A 13,241-nucleotide genomic window follows, 5' to 3' on the forward strand; every position below is an offset into this window, starting at 1 on the left:
TTACACCTATTTTTTCCTCCTCATCCTATTTCACTGTCTAAGCCATTTAAGTATTTAGTATTCATGAAAGTGTGTGAACATTAATTTTGGGTTTAATATAATTGTTTCAGACATACTTAACTTAAGGTTGATCACTACACAAAGTATAAGGTAATAAATCATAATGCTTCTCCATTTCAGAGGAATAGATTTTATCAATCCTTTGCCTTAAATTTTACCTGCTGGACCATAATATCCTCAAATATTTCCATATGCTACATAGTTAGATCCTTTCAGTGTAGATCCTGAGCCTCAGCAGAAGTTGTTCTGTGAAAGGAGATAGTCTAATGATTAGGAAAATGATTACTTCAAGGAATGAGACGGCCCAAAGGATGAATTCCAGATTGATAATAATTATTTGGATTCTCCACTAGTTTAATACAGAGCTAAAAAATCATGAGATCCAAATAGTCTTTCAGAACTGGAGGTTTTAATGACCCAGCAAAAGATATCTTTCACATATGGCCCTTTTGAAATTATCTTAATTCAAGAAGTGGTAAGGGGATCTAACGGCCCTCTCCACCTCATAAACACACATGCACACACACAGATGAAATGAGTTGGGTGCTACTGAGATAGATATGTCTTTGAGAACCATTATGTGATATAGGATATGTATACTAGGATTAATAAGTATAAAGTTCTGCTGATAAAAAGCTCCTAAATGTATTTTTCCAGTTGATACCCATTAAATATTATCTAAAAATATCTATTTAGTTTAAGATGATGTTGGTCTAATTGTATCTTTACCATTTGGGCTTTTAATTAATTCACTTGTTCAAAACATTGACTTAATATCTACCATATGCCAGGTACTCCACTGAATACTGAAAAGAATGGAGCTGTGCCACAGATAAATGTTGTCTTAGCACCCTGGAGATTTGCATATGATGGGTATTCTGATCCAGGGAACATGTAGTATACATGACCAGAGAGCTTTCCATGTCTAAGGGTCAGGGAATGCTTTTTTGAGCAAGTGGCCTTTGAGAGGAGACCGGATTTTTGAGGTTGGAGGGTTGGGGTAGGGGAGGCAGAAGAAATCTGATAGATAAGATGACACCTTCCTCTAGAAAGGATTAGCTCTGTATTTAGCTTTCATTTTTACCTGTTCAAATAACTGCATTTACAATGGTTAAAAATAAAATATGAAAGCAAGGTGAAATTTGGCATTCTTTATGGTCTTTTTGCTATCTGAAAGGATCTTTCATATGGGTTTTCTTAGAAACAGATGGTGTTTAGCAGTGACTCAATGAAATTGCTTTTCCTTATTAAGATTTTTGATTGTGTCCTTCTCTTAGGATGTACTAAAGAATTTACTAAAGAATTTAGTATTTAGTAAAGAATAAATTAGTTGCTGGTGTATTAGTGCTTCTTAAGCTGATAAAATTTCTCCTCCCATAACCAATATTAGGATACATGGTCTGAGATATAGTTACACTGACAATTGAGTCAGTACTTTTACTTCTTATGGTTTACCTCAAACAGGAGAACTATATAATTACTTTTGTGCTTTCCCATTTGTTTTCTCTTGTAAAAGAAAAGGAAAGAAAAGAAAAGAAGAAAAGAAAAGACTGAGAATATTAACAAGCCAGCCGTTAGCACTTTTTTGACATTTCCCTATGGTCTGCTCCATTAGAGGGGGCTGCTCTTAATATCAGTTGGATTTCTTAATTATTGGTAAGCAGAGCTCTCTGAGTACTGCATCATGGGTTATCCTTGAGGGTCTACTGGTTAGGATGTGAGTATTGGATAATGGGTTAATTGTGTGCACTCATTTTTGTCATGGCAATTTGGGTGTTCTCTCACCTTAAATCAGTTTATTTAAAATACCTTAAAGTGTAATTCAGATTACCAAGCCTTTCACTAAGTTAAAGAAAACAACACTTTCCTTCATTTTCTGACTAAAGGCAATACAATCACCAGTTTTTAATTTGAGAAGTCATTTCAGATGATCTTGAATCACATTCTCTATACCTAACACCATGCGGAAAAAGAAGAGTAGGAAAAGCCAAGGTCTTCAAGACATGAATTAACACCTTATTCAATTATTCAGGGTCTATAAAATAGATAGAGCTGCTACCTTATTCCAGGTTTTGTGTTTGCCTTTGTGGAGGCAAAAGCAATGGTAACAATGGGGAAATTTTCACCCTAGGGTCTCCTAAATAGTTGATCCTGTCAAATGAAGTTCAAGGTCAGAAAGCATGGTATTTGCTGTTCTATAGGGAAAAAAAAAGATGAGCTCTAGTGAATTATGACAGCCAGCAAATGCCTAATTCCAGTCTCTGTGGTGGTAGCCTCACTCTGGGATAGATCAATTTGTGTCTTTACAGCCCTGTTATGAGGGGTATTCATAGGAAAAGCAAAAGACATAGACCTAGATGTTTAGCCCTAAGGCAGAGAGATGACAGGAGTAATTTACTTGACCAGGAGTATTTGAAAACAAAAACAAACAAACAAGTCTTATGCTCGGTAAACTCATTTACACATCTCTAGAGTGAGTCCTCCACTGTCACGCGTGATGACACTTGCAGTATGGATCTAAGATCACACATGAAGGATGCTCCCCTCTCCCACGAGGCAGTCTTCCTGAAGACTGTGCCAACTGGAAACCCAGAAAAAGCAAAAGATACTAAAGGAACTAAAGCCTACGATGCTTTCAGAATCCTCAAACCCAGGTTCTTAATTTATCTGAGACAAGATCAAATTTTATTCACACTTCTCACTGAGGCAGAAGCATAAATAACATGCAAACTGCTTCACAATTTGCTTAGGTGATGATTGCTTCCCAAGATTGACTCCGTCAGTCCCAAGAACATCCTAAAGAAGTTGACCACTTCCCTGATTAGAAGATTTACAAGGCCATAGATTTCCCTGCACCTCCCGGTACGTATCGGTCCATGGAGGACAACTAACTGAAATGATCTCTGTCCCTGGAACCAATATGGAGGCACTGTGAAGTGCAGGCAAATCCCCTGAGTCCTAAATGGCCTTCAACAGACATGTCCTAATGAAGCAAAGTTAAAAATCAGTAATAAATTAATGAGAATGTGCTTCTTAGTGGCAATCATCCATCCATTCCCTCTTAGAGCACCTTTTAATTATTGTTACTAATGACAGAGTTTGGGGGTCACTGATTTCAGGAAAGAAGAAAACTTTTCTGCTTTCAAGGCAGTAATGTGCAGCCTCTGCCTTCTGTTTATATGGAATAACCAATATGTATTACTAGCGGTTGTTTCTTTTTTAAATGCTGGACAATAACATTGTTTCACTGGACTGAAAAGACACCTTCTAAATTTTCCTTTTTTCATTCAGAATGGAAAAACTGCCATTTGTCATTTTGGGCTGTTCATCATTTATAGGTAGTAATGACATGAGTGATATGCCGCCCCACACGCCTTCTCTGTCTTCACAGGGTGCCTCAGTAATCCTTGGAGAGTCACAGAAGTAGGGGAAAACATGCTCATTTTTTCCTGGGTCTCATCTTTCTATTAACTGAGCTTTTTTTCACTCAGCTGTTTGCTGGTGATCTTCAGAGCTGCTGGCTAATGCAGCCTCTAAGCATTTCTAAGATGCTCTAAATCTGCTAAGGAATTTGTCAGAGTGACACATGTTGGCAGCAATTTTATTTTACAAAAACCATGGAGTGAATGCACTACCTACTCCTCCCTCCCTTTCCTTCCTTCCTACTTATACCCCTGACACATTTCAAATGGGGTGATTTTCTGGGGTTACTTCTCGCAGAAGATAACCTACAAGTGGGAAAAGTACACCTCATAAAATGTGTCTCACAGCAAATGAAGAGCAATCATTATGAGTCAGTAATTTGTTATTATTTTTATAGGCAACTAAGATGTAATTGAGAAAATAGGGGTGAGGTCATCCCACTCACAGGGCAGAGCGCAGTACAAAGTCATTGTTCCAGAACTCTGCTTGGCCACCCACGGAAAGTGAATGCCCATGGCTGTCCTGTCCTTTTGCTTCAGCCACCAAGTCCATTTGATCTCTCCTCTCTCCTCAGACGTCCAGATTCAGAAATGGTGAAGAGTACAGAAAAGATATCATAGAAAAACTGACAAGTTTATTTTGACAGCAACTTATGAGAAACTATGGCCTCCATCACTTTGCTAATCCCTGTTCTAACTGGCTTGGTCCTTCTTGCTTGACACAGGAGGAAAATATATAGGAACTACTAGAAAGCTCACCATTAGGAAAATAAGGATAACAATAGATTCCTGTTTTTAGGATTTTGGTAAGCTTTACATTTTTAAAGCTTCTTCTGCAATAATACTATTTTTTTCCCTATTCAACACTGCTAATATAGGATCTATCACTTGAGCAAAAATAATAACATGGGAGCTTTCAAAAACAATCGAGTAGAGGAAGACTGTAGGATTAGTATTTTTATTATTTTCAGGAAATATTATTTATTATTTTTCTCATTTACATATAGCTCATTTACATAAAACCTTAGGTATTAATACACTAAAGGTCTTAAATTCAGATCAGAATGTGGGTTCATTTGCTCTATTTTTCAATTACAGTTGACATTCAATTTTATTTTATATTAACTTCAGGTGTATAGCATAGTGGTTGGACAATTACATAACTTATGCAGTCTTTCCCCTGATAATTCTAGTACCACCTGGCATAATACATAGCTATGACGATATTATTAACTATATTCTTTATGCTGTATTTACATCCCATGACTCTTTTGCAACTACCACTTTGTGCTTCTTAATACCTTCACCTTTGTCACCCAGCCCCTCAACCACTATCCCATCTGGCAACCCTCAGTTTGTTCTCTGGATCTATGAGTCTGTTTCTGTTTGGTTTGTTTGTTTATTTTGTAATTTAGATTCAACATATAAGTGAAATCATATGGTATCTGTCTTTCTGTCAGATTTATTTCACTTAGCATAATACCTTCTAGGTCCATCAATGTTGTCACAAATGGTAAGATTTCATTCTTTTTATGGCCAAATAATATTCCATGGTATACATGTACCACAATGTTTTTACATTATTAATATTTTTAAGTGAATTACAGGATCTATATGCAGTTCTTTCTATAGTGATCATTCTTGGGAGAAAAAGTATTGATCCCAGGACAATGTGAAAATTCCCCAAAAGAACCAAAGTTAGAATTTAATATAGGCAGCAGACTTGTGATTGAGTAAGCTGTTAACTGACAGGTTTACATAACTGAAGTGCATCAGCTGTCAGCAGATTCAGCACACACTTCCTAGCCCTCCTCTCCATAAGCCAGTAAGGCTCAGACCCATTTCCCATTTTCACAAATTCTCATCTTCAGTTTAAAACTGAAAACTGAGTTCACCAGAAGCCTTTGTAAGAAATAAGCCCTTAACAGAATTAGCATCACTTTTACAAATTTTTCTGTCAGGCTAATGCAGCCCCCTTTGAAGAGAAACCTTCAAAGGGAAAAAATGAAAAATGAAATCAGGAACATGCAATCTCAGAAGTATGACTGGCAGTGAAATAAGTTCAGCAAAATTTCTTTCAACTAGTTAAACTGTGAAACATCACCCACACAGCAGACAGCAAACCCAGAGTTACTCTTCCCCCTTCAAGGGACTGGAACATCTAGCTGCCACCAGTTATGAGGCTATGAGACTGGTAAAAGATGTCTTAGTTTATTTTGCATATGTACATGTTTTACTCATTTAAAAAAATTATTATTTAATTTTCCAGAAATCCTAGAAATCTTGAGAAGAAAACCACAAAGTTAAGGCCTTGTGGTTTAAAAGTTAAATTGGTGGTAACCATTAAAAGGGCTTCCTGAGTTATTTTGTGGGGCTTACCTGCCCTGTAGATCTGTGAGTTAGATTTTGTTAGATTTGTACAACTGAAAGAAACAAAGAACTTTCCCATTTTTACTACATGTATTATCTTAATGGAACATTTATCTCTTGGCTAATAAGTAGAAAATAATACTTTAATTGATGTGACCCAGAATTAAGGGGCAAAACCATGATAAGATATAGCTCATACATGACTTTGCTTACTCAAAGTCTCTGTGATTAAAATATAGTTGGCAACATACTTTTATCCCATGCCTTGCATGATATCTTTATGTCCTCAGAGAGAACTGGAATTGCTTCCCCTAATTTAAATCCCAATGATCTATTGCTTTTTAATATTAACAGTCATTGCTAGTCTGCCTCTTGCAGCACAAGCAGCTTCAGCTCCAAATCTCAAGGTCTAAAGACCATAGTCATTTATCTAACGAGCCCCAGGAGGACCGAGTGTGGCTCAGCCCATTAAGCAAGCTGAGTCTCAAGCAAGAGCTGCTGAAAGTTGACCTGAAACTGCCAAAATCCTCCTTTGTGGGGTTTTGTTATGAGTCATAAAACTCACTTCCTCCATGGCAAACCCAACAGTATTTGTTAATTGTGTCTCTGCTCGGTGCCATAAGCTTTGCCTCACCAGAGCATCTGCTTCAGCTTCATCCGCTTGCTAATGATCAGTTTCTATTTTCCAGTCACTAATTTTTAAGAACCACCAGTGTGATATAGTGAAAATACACCCTTAAAAAGGTGTCAGGAGGCTTGATTTCTATTTCTATTTCTGCCAGCCATTATCCAAGTGACATTGAAAGAGTCATTTGACCTCTCTGAATTTCAGTTTCCTTATCGGCAAAATGGAGGCAGGAAGAATGTACTAGATGAAATGAAAGGTGACCCAACCCCCCATCGGCTTTAAAATCCCAGTTATATTCACATATGAAGAAAGGACCTTGTTTCTACTATTTTGATATAATTTTGGTGAAACTGAAAGATTTGCATGATGTTTCAAAAATTTAATAGATAGTTGCCAAAATCTGTGGACAACTCTAACATTGGTGAAAACCTAAAACAATGCAAAACAATTAAAATTAAAATAAAAACCTCTCAGTGTCACAGTACTCTAGTCTGATATAATTATCTAAGGGTGCAAAAAATTAATGTAAATCTTTATTATTCACCTCTTAAAAGCCTGGATTTACTAGACACAATACCTGGTGTTCAGTAGTATGTAGTTTCCTTTTGTTTGTTTTGCAGCATCTTGACTACCTGAAGTACCGCCTTTATTTTCTAAATGTGGTAATTAAAACACAACTTTGGAACCTCTGGTCTCTTTTCATTTATCATTCCCGTCAATCTCTTTGCAGAATTTGGCTTTTGTCCACTGCACTCTTACCAGGCTCTTCTCATTGGGCTTCTGTAACACTGTATTTCTGGGTTTTCTTTCCCTCTGTGACTGCTGCTCATGACTTTTCACTGGATCCTTTTCCTCTACATACTCATACATGAGTGCTTTCCCCAGGTTAATCTCTCTACACATGTGCCATTAGTAATCTCTAACTATACGCACATAATTTGCAATGCAATTTCTTTGTCTAAAAAACCTTTAGTGATACACTATTCCTTTTAGGATCTACTTTAGTTTAACAAGAAACACTCAGCCCTAGCTTACCTTTGTAGAATCATTTCCACTGTTCTCTGCCACAAGTTATTCCATGTCCTTGATTAACTAAGAGCCAGTCCCTGAACCCCCAAGGACTTTCAAGTGTCTTTTCCTTTACCTGTGTTATTTATCCTCTTGGAATACCTTTCTCTTCCTGCCTCTATCCTTTTATAGCTTAGAATGTTGTGTTTATTTTTAAAAGCCCAGATGAAAACTTCTTTTCTCTTTATGGCCTTACCCACCCAACAGGCAAAATGAATGGCTCCAAGGCACCCCCCCCAATTCCATCATTTTGATGTATTCACACAGGGCATTTTCATGCCATTCTGTGGCAGATATTGCATTATTATAATTGTGTATCTGGTTAGTTAATTAACCTGTATTTTGGAGAGAAGAAATATAAGGCAACTTTATTGTGTTTTATCACTATCCCTTCAACTTTGTCAAATAGTTCTTCCTTGACTCGGGATTAAATCTTGGGTGGATCCCATTATTTTTCTCATCTTTTTCAGGTATGTAAAACTCAATGCTATTTAATATTGGTTTTAAAGAAAACTTTAATTTTTTTATCCAACTTAAAGCTTCTCTTCTCCTTTAGCTTAGATCTGACTCAACCTCAGACACTTGAGGGCAGAGGGCAATTTGGGTCAGATTCTTCCTCTTCCATATACCATCTCCTCCCCAACTCACTAGATGCTGTTTCAAGCCCAGGCAGAGCAAGCAAGGGAGGTGGGGTTAGATAAAAGACTAAAATCTCAGTTGCCATTATGGTTTTTATCTGGTATTATCTGTTTGAGTGTGGCAGATGACAAGAAATAAGTTATTGCTCTTGTAGAAACATTTTATCAGTACAGTAAATCCATTTGTCTTAGTTAATTCTGGCTGCCATTATACCAAAATTCTGTAGACTGTCTGGAAAACAACAGAATTATTTATTTCCTTACAGTTCTGGAGACTAGAAGTCCAAATCAAGGTGCCAGCTTGGTTCGTTTCTGTTGAGAGCTCTCTTGCAGGTTTGTAGATGGTCATCTTCTTGCTTTGCCCTTATTTGTGTTGGGAGAAATAAAGAGAGATAGAAATACAGAGAGAGCACTCACACTTTCTAGTGTCTCTTCTTATAAGGTACTGATCTTGTCATAAGAATTCTACCTTCATGACCTCATCTAAACTAAGTTATGTCTCGCCCTGGCTGGCGTAGCTCAGTGGATTGAGTGTGGGCTGTGAACCAAAGTGTCGCAGGTTCCATTCCCAGTCAGGGCACATGCCTGGGTTGCAGGCCATGGTCCCCAGCAACCACACATTCTCTCTCCCCCTCTCTTTCTCCCTCCCTTCCCTCTCTAAAAATAAATAAATAAGATCTTTAAAAAATATATATTTAAACTCAGTTATGTCTCAAAGGCCCCCATCTTCAAATACCATCACATTTGAGGTTAGAACTTCAGTGGATGAAATTGGGAGAGAGGTGACACGATTCAGTCCATAGCATTATCCTTGCCAGTCACCATTTTAATAGCATTAAATCAATGTCAGCTCTGAGCATCACATGTAGTTTTCTTCTGTAAGCCTGAATCACCTATAGTTCATCCAGATAAACATAAAAATGAGTGATAATTTTCTAGTTTCAACCATAAATTGAGAGTTAAGTTCATTGTGCCCTGGAAAAAAAACTACTTAGAACTAGGTAGAAAACGGGCTTTTCCTACAATTCTGGCAGTTCCAGAATAATGGCTTTGAAAAAGTCATCTTAATCACAGGGCCCCTGTTGTCCAATTGAAAAAGTGGCAAAATGGAGAGATTAAAACTTTTCAATGCTTTCCTCTAAACTTTATAAATTTTGTTTTCTTTATTTCTCATTTCACATGATTTTTTTTCAGTTTACCCATGGATACAGTTTGCTGCAGAATTGGTTAAAATCATCACTTAAACAAAGCCTGTGCATAATTCACCTCACACACAGCTTTTAATGAGTTTGTGGTTATATGGGGTAATAGTTCTTTTATTATTTTTGTAGATTACAGATTCCAAACTCTAATGTAACTGTTACTGTAAATCTTTGTATTATATCATATTGGGAAACTAGATGCAAACTAGAAAAATTCTTACTTCAGTTGAGATTGAGGTGATTTATTTTCTCCATCACTCATTTGCAAGGTGTGTTTTAAGAAAATAAATAGTGATTTTAATACATTAGTTTAGTATTTATATTTTTGAACTACTTATTTGAAAGTGCAAATTCAGGGAATATTTTGGGAAGGTCTTAAATTTGTACACAAGCTTTGATTTGGTTGAAGACATATACAAAGTATAATTTAATGTGTAAATATCACAAGAGCAGAACATTGTAAACTATTACTACTTTTCCCCCCTTTTAAATATGTCAAAGATAAACATCACACAGGAAAATAGTTTCTGAAGATTTGATAATGCCTCTTGGTTACGGTCAGACATTTTGGGTGCTCAGTCACTGAGCCTTCGGAAGAGCCTTCTAACTCTATAGAAGGCAAACTGTTTCCCTCCTTCTTATAAGCAATGAAATTTTTTATCTAGATATTTCAGAACAAGAGGTAAGAAAGACAGTTAATTATAGTCCAGGCTTCACACGTAGAGTTAATGAATTTTAATGCACATCAATTAATAACTAATTTGATTTTTGCCTGACTATAGATAGAAGTATTACTGTATTTTTTCAGACTAAAACACTCACCTTTTCACCACATTTTTTGCTTCAATTTTTTCCCCGTTTTAGAGGAGGAAAATAGGGGGGAAATTTTTGAAGCAAAAATGTGGTAAAAAAGTGCATCTTTTTTTTTTTTTAAGATTTTATTTATTTATTTTTAGAGAGGGAAGGGAGGGAAATAGAGAGACAGAGAAACATCAATGTGTGGTTGCTGGGGGTCATGGCCCGCAACCCAGGCATGTACCCTGACCGGGAATCGAACCTGCGACAAAAAAGTGCATCTTATAGTCCGAAAAATACAGTAGGTAACAAGAAGAAAAAAGAGTATTTTAATTGAAATATAACAGTCATTCTTCTATGGCTTTGTGTCCCTGGATCTATTTTTCTTTAAGTCAATATCAGAAATAAATAAAATAATTTGAAGCTTCTAAAAAGGTATACAAGACTCTTCACATATAAGATTCTTTATAACTCTCTATACAGCAATGCTGTTTCAGAGCATACTTACATGATGTGTAGGTGAAGTGGATGTTATATTTTTAATTCCTAAAATAAATAAAGGGGTAAAAGAAAATTAAGAAAAGAGAGAGATGGTAGAAGATCTCAGGTTTAAAAGTCTTGGTTTATTTTATTTTATTTATTTAATTTATTTATTTATTTTTATTTTTAGAGAGGGAAAGGGGAGAGAGAGAGAGAGAGAGAGAGAGAGATCAATGTGTGGTTGCTGGGGGTCATGGCCTGCAACCCAGCCATGTACCCTGACTGGGAATCAAACCTGCAACACTTTGGTTCAAAGTCCACGCTCAACCCACTGAGCTATGCCAGCCAGGGCTCTGTTTTCATATTTTGACTCGTGAAGAAGGAACAGATATAGGACTGTGAGTCTCATAAATACACCTGCAATTCCCCCTTAGCACAACATAAAACACCATCTAACTTCAACGCATCAGCAAAGAAGAATAAAGACTTACAATCAAGCTAGAGTAATCACATTAGTGTGGTATTTTCTTAAGAATGGACAAATATATTAATGGAAAGAATATGGAGTCTAGCATTAGGTACAAATATATGCAGCCAACTAATTTTCTACAGAGATACCAACATTATTGAGTGGGTAAAGAAACAGGCTTTTCAACCAATGATGTTAGAAACAACTACATAAATAATTATGGGGAAAATGAACCCTGACTCCTACATTGTACCATACACAAAAATTAATTTGAGATGAATCATAGACTTAAACATGAAATCTAAAATCATGAAGCTCCTACAAGAAAAAATAAGAGAATGCTTTTATTATTGTAGTAGGCATAATTTTTTACAGGATTTTTTACACACAAAAAAATAAAAAACCATAAAAAATTGATAAATTGAACTTCATAAAAAGGAAAAACTTCTCTTCATCAAAAGACATAATTAAAAATAAAATAGAAAGCCACAGCCAAAGAAAAAATATTTGCAATGTATCTACATGACAAAGGACTTGTATCAAAAAATATAATGAGCTCTTACCAATCAATAATAAATAGACAAGCAACCCAATTGAGCAGTGTGTAAAAAAAAACAAAACTTGAGCATGAAGTTTTTCCAACTATATAACAAACATACTGCTTAAAAATATGCTCAATATCATTAATCATTAGAAAATGAAACACATTTAAAAACAAAATGAGCTAACATTTTACCCCCAGTAGAATGGATATGCTAGAAACACTGCTAAACTTTTTAATTTTTTTATGAGTGATAAGAGAGCAGTAAAGAACATTGATCTCATGCTTATGAAGAAATTTCTTTTCCAAATTGCAAATTAATGACTTTGTTGAATTTATCTGAAAACTTTAACTTCAGGGCAGAAATTTCATGGATAAAAAGAAACTAAGCTTTTGCATACCTGTGTCAAATGCCATGAGATGTCATGTAAGCCAGTAAGCAGAGTCAGCTAAAAATTTTAATGAATTACTGAAGGCCAAATATATATTGATAGGAAGTGTGAAGTCATTTGTGGCCACATACATAGGGGAGGTCTGCACCCACTAATATATCTTCTTCCATTAACCATATCAAAGACAGAGAAGATTATTTACAATCCCAAGACAATGTCCCTTATGACACTTGTCAGGGGGTGGGGGATAGAAGCCACCATCAAAACCCAACCCAAACTCACCTCCCTTAATTTCCCTATAGGAACATAGTCTACAGGAGAAGAGCCACACAAATTTTGCTTAGGGAACCCATTAAATCTACAGAAAAGAAATGAGGGAAAAAACAAATTTCTACCTCTGAGGAAGGAGTAAGAATATGGATAAAGCAAGGCACTATAGCTGGAGCAAGGGCAGGGGCACTTGCTAAGGCCACACCACTCCAAGACTCAGGTCTACCCTGGCTAAGAATGAGGCTTAATCAGAACATCAGAGAACTTGCCCCTCCCTCACCTCTCAGCACCATGCCAAGAAATATTTGGTAATTATAACAATGGGATGCATGATCTTTTGAATGTATTGCTGGATCTTTGTCAATATTTTGTTGAGGATTTTAGTGTCTATGTTCATCAGCAATATTGGCCTGTAGTTTTCTTTCTTTGTTGTGTCTTTGTCTGGTTTGGGGATTAGGATGATGCTGGCTTTATAAAAAGAGTTTGGGTGTCTTACATCTTCTTGGATATTTTGGAATAGTCTGAGAAGAATAGGGGTTAGCTTTTCCTTAAATGTTTTGTAAAATATTCCTGTGAAACTGTCAGGTCCAAGACTCTTATGTGCTGAGAGCTTTTTGATTACTGCTTCAATTTCAGTAGCTGTTATTTGTCTGTTCAGGCTTTCTGCTTCTTCTTAATTCACTATATTATAAGGCCACTGTAATCAAACAGTATGGTACTGGCATAAGAATAGACACATAGATTGATAGAACAGAATAAAGAGCTCAGAGAAATAAACCCCTGTCTCTATGGTCAATTAATATTCAACAAAGGGGACAATGGAGTAAAAATAGCCTCTTCAACAAATGGTGTTGGGATATCTGCATAGCTACATGCTAAAAAATGAAACTCGACCACCAACTTATA

This window comes from Phyllostomus discolor, chromosome 1, assembly GCF_004126475.2.
Source record: "Phyllostomus discolor isolate MPI-MPIP mPhyDis1 chromosome 1, mPhyDis1.pri.v3, whole genome shotgun sequence".
Taxonomy (NCBI): Eukaryota; Metazoa; Chordata; class Mammalia; order Chiroptera; family Phyllostomidae; genus Phyllostomus; species Phyllostomus discolor.